The sequence below is a fragment of the Enhydra lutris genome, unplaced genomic scaffold (assembly GCF_002288905.1).
Source record: "Enhydra lutris kenyoni isolate GAN:26980312 unplaced genomic scaffold, ASM228890v2 scaffoldscaffold22, whole genome shotgun sequence".
Lineage (NCBI taxonomy): Eukaryota > Metazoa > Chordata > Mammalia > Carnivora > Mustelidae > Enhydra > Enhydra lutris.
Genome location: NW_019154106.1, coordinates 7,357,796 through 7,364,375, shown reverse-complemented (window position 1 = coordinate 7,364,375; position 6,580 = coordinate 7,357,796).

Here is a 6,580-nt window from a genome sequence, read left to right as displayed (position 1 = left end):
GGCCCAGCTGGAACATTCCTCTGACCTGTGTCTTCTTCATCCTGCCCTAAGTACGGGCAACGAAAATGGGCCATCTGAAAAGGGACTGGGATCTGGGGAGAAGAGAGGACCCAGGCCTGCAGAGACACAGGCTGGGACTCATCCAAGGGCAGGGATGGCAGGACCCTTCCCAGAGCTGACGTCGAACCCATGTTTGCTATTCAGCTAGCCTGGCCTCGGGCCCCTTGGGTTCCAAGACCTCACCCTGAGACACCCCATCACTGTCTGCTAGTCATGATAGGCAGAATTCTGAGCTGTACCCAACGTTTCCCACTCTGGTGTACACACCGGGTATAGATCCTGCGGTTGTGACTGTGATGGGTTTACTCTGTGATAGGTCACATTCAGTGGCACAGTTGACCTTATTCATTTACGGATTTATTTTAAAGATTTTATCTATTTATTTGAGAGAGAGAGAGAGCTTGTGTGCATAAGAAGGGGGGAGGGACAGAAGGAGAGGGAAAGGCAGACTACATGCTGAGCAGGGAGCCGGACCCAGGGCTCGATCCCATGATCCAGCGATCGTGACCTGAGCCAAAGGCAGACCCTCAGCCAACTGAGCCACCCAGGCGTCCCCGCAGTTGGCTTTAGATAGGAGAGTCTCCCAGTGGCCTGACCTAATCACAGGAGCTCTTGAAAAGCAGAGTTTTCTGCAGCTGGTGGCAGAGGAAGGAAGTCAGAAATGCAAAGCACAGGAAGGAGTCACGGTGCCAGTGTCAGCTTAAAGATGGAGGGTGGCCATGTGGAAGGAACGTGGTGGCCTCTAGGAGCCAAGGCTGACAAGTGGCAAGGAATCCCCGCTAAGGGATAACAAGAACAGGCACGGAGGGAGACTCCTGCCGCCCCCGAGCCTCGCGCTGAGATCTCAGCCAGGGTAGCACCAGCATCAGCATCTGAGACTCGGGACTTCTGACCTGCAGAACCAGGAGCTAAAAAACACTTTTTTTTAAACACTCTATTTTTTAAATTTTTTAAAAGATTTTATTCAGGGGTGCCTGGGTGGCTCAGTGGGTTAAAGCCTCTGCCTTCAGCTCAGGTCATGATCTTAGTGTCCTGGGATGGAGCCCCGCATCGGGCTCTCTGCTCTGTGGGGAGCCTGCTTCCCCCTCTCTCTCTGCCTGCCTCTCTGCCTACTTGTGATCTCTGTCTGTCAAATAAGTAAATAAAATCTTAAAAAAAAATTAAAAAAAAAAGATTTTATTCATTAGTTGACAAAGAGAGACACAGCAAGAGAGAAAAACAGAGGTGGGGGAGTGGAAGGGGGAGAGGGAGAGGGAGAAGCAGGCTTCCCGCCGAGCAGGGAGCCCAAAGCAGGGCTCGATCCCAGGACCCTGGGATCATGGCCTGAGCCCAAGGCAGGCACTTAAGACTGAGCCACCCAGCCGCCCCATAAATGGTTGTTTTAAGCCCCTGAGTTTGCGGTGGGAAGAGTACTGCCGCGGTGGGTGTGTCTTTTGGTCAATGGACGATTTCTTCAACTGGCAACAACTGGCGGCCAATCGGTGACAACAAGAAAAGGAAAGACACTCACAGTGATCGTGGAGTCGGTAACTGATAAGGCAGATTGCAAGACTGAACAGGGTGCTGCCTGGCTTGACACACACACACTCACACACACACACACACTCACACACAAAGACACACACTAGGTTCCTAACAGAGGAGATTTCCCTCCCCAGGAAACATCGGGCAACATCTGGAGACATTCTTGATGGCCACAACTTGGGGATCATTGCTGGCATCTGGCAGGCTGGAGTCAAGAATGTTGCTTACCGGGGCACCCGGGTGGCTCAGTGGGTTAAGCCTCTGCCTTCAGCTCAGGTCATGATTTCAGGGTCCTGGGATCAAGCCCCGCATCAGGCTCTCTGCTTAGCGGGGAGCCTGCTTCCCCCCCTCTCTCTGCCTGCCTCTCTGCCTACTTGTGATCTCTCTCTCTTTCTCTGTCAAATAGATAGATAAAGAAAGAAAGAAACAAATCTTTAAAAAAATGTTGCTTACCATCCTACAACACACAGGACGGCCCCCAACAGAGAATTACCCAGCCCCAAATGTCCATAGAAGGTTGAGACATCCCCCACCCCAACTTGAACCCAGCCACTGTCAAGAGGCAGTGTAGCCTAAGGGCCAAGTGGAAGGTCAGGTTCCAGTTCTACCCACTGTGTGATCTTCAGCAAGACTTGAGGTCTCTGAGACCAGCTGTCAGGAAAGCACCTACCTCTAGGGGTAAAGGAGTTGCTGTGCAGCGTGCACAGAAAAACAAAGTCAGCTAACTTGAGCGATCACAGGAAATGTCTACACCACTACGCTTGCATCATAGGAGCTGGGGCAATTTTTGTTGACTTTTCTATATTGCCCAAACTTGATATAATGGACATATTTGATTTTCTTAATTGAGGGGAGAGGGAAAGCTGAGGGACGAAACAACTGGCCTGTACTTTTTTTTTAATTTTGTGAAAAGATTTTATTTATTTATTTGACAGAGAGAGATCACAAGTAGGCAGAGAGGCAGACAGAGAGAGAGAAGCAGGCCCCCTGCTGAGCAGAGAGCCCGATGTGGGACTCAATCCCAGGACCCCGGGATCATGACTTGAGCCGAAGGCAGAGGCTTAAGCCACTAAGCCACCCAGGCGCCCCGGCCTGTACTTAAAAAAAAAAAAAAAAGTCGAGATCTTGAAAAACAAAGCAAGGCTAAGGACAATTGTAGACTAAAGAAGGCTGAAGGGAGCTGGTGGCCACATGTGAGGTGTGATCTCTGTTTATTGGGACAGCTGGTGACATTGGAAAGGGGATGGCAGGGGCATCTGGTGGCCCAGAGGGTTAAGCGTCCGACTCTTGATTTCAGCACAGGTCGTGATCGCAGGGTGGTGGGATAGAGCCCCAGGCCAGGCTCTAGCTGGGCACAGAGTCTGCTTGGGATTCTCTCTCTCCCTCTGTCTCGGGCCCTCCCTCTGCTCGCAAGCACTCTCTCTCTCTCTCTCAAGTAAATGAATAAATAAAATCTTTTTTAAAAAAAGCAACGACAAAAAAAAGTGGATGGCATGTTCGATCACAACACAGGATTGCTTCACTGTCTCCAGGCCTAAATTTGGGAACCATATCTCAGTTGTGTAAGAGATCTCATTTTGGGGGGGTTACATGTTGAAATATTTAAGGGTGAAGGGTCATAACCTATGTAACCTCCTCTCAGATGGGTCCGAGGAAATTCCAGGTGTGTGAGAAAGAGAAAGAGAAACCAATTGTTGCAAAATGTTACTCTTATTGGTGAATCCAGGTGAAGAGTTCATTGGTAACTTTTGCTCATTGTACTTTTCTTTTTTTTTTTTTTTTAAGATTTTATTTATTTATTTGTCAGAGAGAGAGAGAGAGGGAGAGAGAGCAAGCACAGGCAGACAGAATGGCAGGCAGAGGCAGAGGGAGAAGCAGGCTCCCTGATGAGCAAGGAGCCCGATGTGGGACTCGATCCCAGGACACTGGGATCATGACCTGAGCCGAAGGCAGCTGCTTAACCAACTGAGCCACCCAGGCGTCCCTCATTGTACTTTTCTTGCAACTTTTTTGTTTTGGCAAAAACAAAATCAGGCCTGTAACTAGGTGCTCCTCCGCCCCACCCCCTGGGGACCGGGCCAGTGTGAATTTGCTGCCCCCTGCCGGACACAGCCAAGCGAAGTCCATTTATAGTAAAAGGGAGAAACCCACTATTTTTCTGTGGTGCGATGGAATGCCACACCGCCCTGAACTCACGCTAGCGACTTCCGGGGCTGGCCGGGCGGCGGCAGGGTTCCACTTGGATAATAAGCACACGACAACAGCGACAAATGCAGGCAAAACGAACACATACTGTTTTAGGCTGCATACATGGTGAGGGGGGATGAACAGGGAAGGGCAATGAAGCGATGATTGTAAAAGGCACCATTGTGCTTACCTAGGGAGCGGTCACCTGGAAGGACACTTGTGGGGGGGGGGGGTGGGCTCTGCAGCACAGAGATTTTCTTAAAAATTTTTTAAGATGTATTTATTTATTTGAGAGAGAGAGAGTGTACGAGCGTGGGGGGAGGGGCAGAAGGAGAGGGAGAGAGAATTTTAAGCGGACTCCCTGCTGAGCGAGAACCACGCCCCCTTCCCCTCCCCCTCCACCCTCCCCGCATTGATCCTAGGAGCCTGGGATCGTGACCTGTGCGGAGATCAAGAGTCAGAAGCTTAACCTACTGCGCCACCCAGGCACCCCAGAGATTTTCTTTTCTGAGTGGTAGTTACACAGGGACTTACTTTATAATTACATAAATATACACTATACATTTATGTTTTATACATGAATAGCAGCTGTAAAAGTCCCAGCAAGGAACCCCCCCCACTTTGTGCCAGGTGCGCCCTGAGTGCCTGGGACCCGCCACTGTGTTGAGGACACTGACGGACCTCTGGGCGCCGGCTCCTGGGAAGGCTGGGGAGGACTCCCTGCGGTGGGGAGGAGGGTGGGAGCGCCGAGCCCCGCCGGCTAGGGAGGGCCGCGGCGCAATGCTCCCCCTGGTGGTGGCTTGGGGGAGTGAGGCTTGCAGAAGAGCCGGCTCCCCTCCACCCTTACCCCCAGCCCCCTGCCTCCTTCTGTCTGCCCCTTTTCCCCTGTTAGTGCCTCCTCCTCCAGGGTCACCACCTATTCCTAGGATTCACCTCAGGAGAAGCTGGACTCGGACTCCCCTCTCAGGGAGACTTCCCGGGGCACAGGCGCTGTACTCTGACCTTTGCTTCCCCCATTGGCCTCTCCTGACTGTCAGAGCAGTGACTTTGCATACCCTCTCTGCACGCCTGTCCTTTCCAAAATGTGTGGTGACGGCTGGCCCTTACTGAGGGCCTCCCCGCTGCCCGCGCTGGCTGACCATGACCGTGACTCCAGGGTCGGATGCCTGCCTGCCCCCAGGCATCTCCCTCCACTATCAGTCCCACGGCTTGTGTTTACGAAGATACTACTCTGCGCCCCTCTGAGGTTACAGGAAACCAAAAGTCAGTGGCTGATGCTGCCCGGGGGTTCACAAGTTGGGCGGGAAATAGCTAGGCATGGGTGGTGGGGACCCTAAGAGAGCTCCCAGAACATGAATGGGACAGCGAGCAGCAGGGGTCCCAGAGGGCTCAGGAGGATGCGAGAGCAGGATCCAGGCGAGGTGAGATGGGCACAGGCCAGTGAAGAGAGAGGAGCCTGTCCGCGGCAGCTGGGTCTGCCTTGCTCGGGAGTCGGGATATGATCTGCGGGAGCCCGGATATGATCTGCGGGAGCCCGCAGAGGCTCTGTCGAGGCCAGTGGAGATGGACACCTAAGGCAGGGGCTGCTGCATGTCACCACCTTCCCCTCTAAGCCAGTACTTGGGGCCTGGGGCCTGAGTTCATCTCCTTGCCATTTGGCCGGTGGATCTGGAACACTTACTATGCTGGGTGGGGGAGCGGGGCAGGCTGGAGGAGTGAATCATGGACTTTGCCCTCAAAGAGTCTCAGACCAGAGCTGGGGTGAGATAAGTGCACAGAGCTCTCAACCCTGCGGGAGTAGGACAAGGGGCTGGTGGGAGAGGCCCACAGAGCCCCCGGTGCCGTAGAGGGGAGCAGCTCCTGCAGTCACTGGAGGGACCGCTGAGCTCGGTAGAGATGGGGGTCCAGGGAGCCGAAGCAGATAGGGCCCCCGCAAGCAAAGCCACCCTGGGAAAAGTGACCGTCGTAAGTGCCAATAGAGGGTGCCTAGATGCTTGCCTGCTGCCTAGTCCGTGGAGAGAGAAGGTTCAACTACTCTGTGCCCATATTATTTTTTAAAAAATCTTATTTATGGGGCACCTGGGTGGCCCAGTGGGTTAAAGCCTCTGCCTTCGGCTCAGGTCATGATCCCGGGGTCCTGGGATTGAGCCCCGCATCAGGCTCTCTGCTCAGCGGGCAGCCTGCTTCCTCCTCTCTCTCTGCCTGCCTCTCTGCCTACTTGTGTTCTCTGTCAAGTAAATAAATAAAATCTTTAAAAAAATAAAAATATTTATTTATTTATTCGTATTTATTTATTCATATTTATTTATCTGATAGGGAGAGAGAGCGAGAGCATGAGAGAGCACAAGTAGGGGGAGCAGCAGAGGGAGAGGGAGAATCAGACTCCCCACTGAGCGGGGAGCCCGATGAGGAACTCTATCCCAGGACTCTGGGATCATGACCTGAGGCGAAGGCAGATGTTAACCGACTGAGCCACCCAGGCGCCCCTGCTGTGTGGCTTCAGCAAGATGTGCCTCCTCTGAGTCTGTGTCTTCACCTCTGGAACAGGCTCATGACGGCAGCTTTGCAAGGTCGTCGAGCTGACCCCAGGTGACTGACCTGCACAGGCGCTCAGTGCACGGAGAGGCACAAGAAACGGCTCCTGTTATTATGCAACTCGAACTTTATTCTTAGGTGTGTGTTTCCAGTTTTGAAAAGTGTATCTTTTAGCAGCAGAAGCCTTTTTATTCAAATGAGAATGTCTCCAGAACTGCCTCGTATCAAAGCCAGGCAGGAGTGAGGCTGTGCGGGAAGCTGGCGCAGGGGCTGG